Below are 492 nucleotides of genomic sequence, written 5' to 3' on the forward strand. Positions count from 1 at the left end.
CACCCCCGACGACACGTCGGAGACCGTCACCCTACTCTCACAGGGTTCCGGAATCCGTGGACGACGAACATCGCTCAGGAGCCCGCCGAGGTCTCCAACTACGTCACTCCGGCAGGATCCCCCGAGCATTCCGCCTCCCCAATTCCCTCAGGGATTGGAAACCGTGCTAGGGACTCCCTTGATGCCGCTCGGATGGCTGCGGGACCCCGCGAAGGTCCCGACTCCCCCCAGAACCCCCCCGAGACTCCCACCGAGCCCAACTCCGGCTCCAGCCCATCCGTCAGCAGGCTGGGGGTCGACAACCCGCGAGGAAGAGATATCCACCCCGACTACGACAACGCAGATATCGCTATCTCCGCAGCAGGCGACCCATTCCGACACCTCCACGTTGGAAGCGAGCCCGAGAATGAAACCGCCAGCGAGAGGGGGAGGGCCGCCACGAGAAGGATCATACAGAGAATATTCCCGGAGTGGGACCTTAGCGTCCCCTTC

The sequence above is a fragment of the Guyanagaster necrorhizus genome (assembly GCF_019112545.1).
Source record: "Guyanagaster necrorhizus MCA 3950 unplaced genomic scaffold BT62scaffold_57, whole genome shotgun sequence".
NCBI lineage: Eukaryota > Fungi > Basidiomycota > Agaricomycetes > Agaricales > Physalacriaceae > Guyanagaster > Guyanagaster necrorhizus.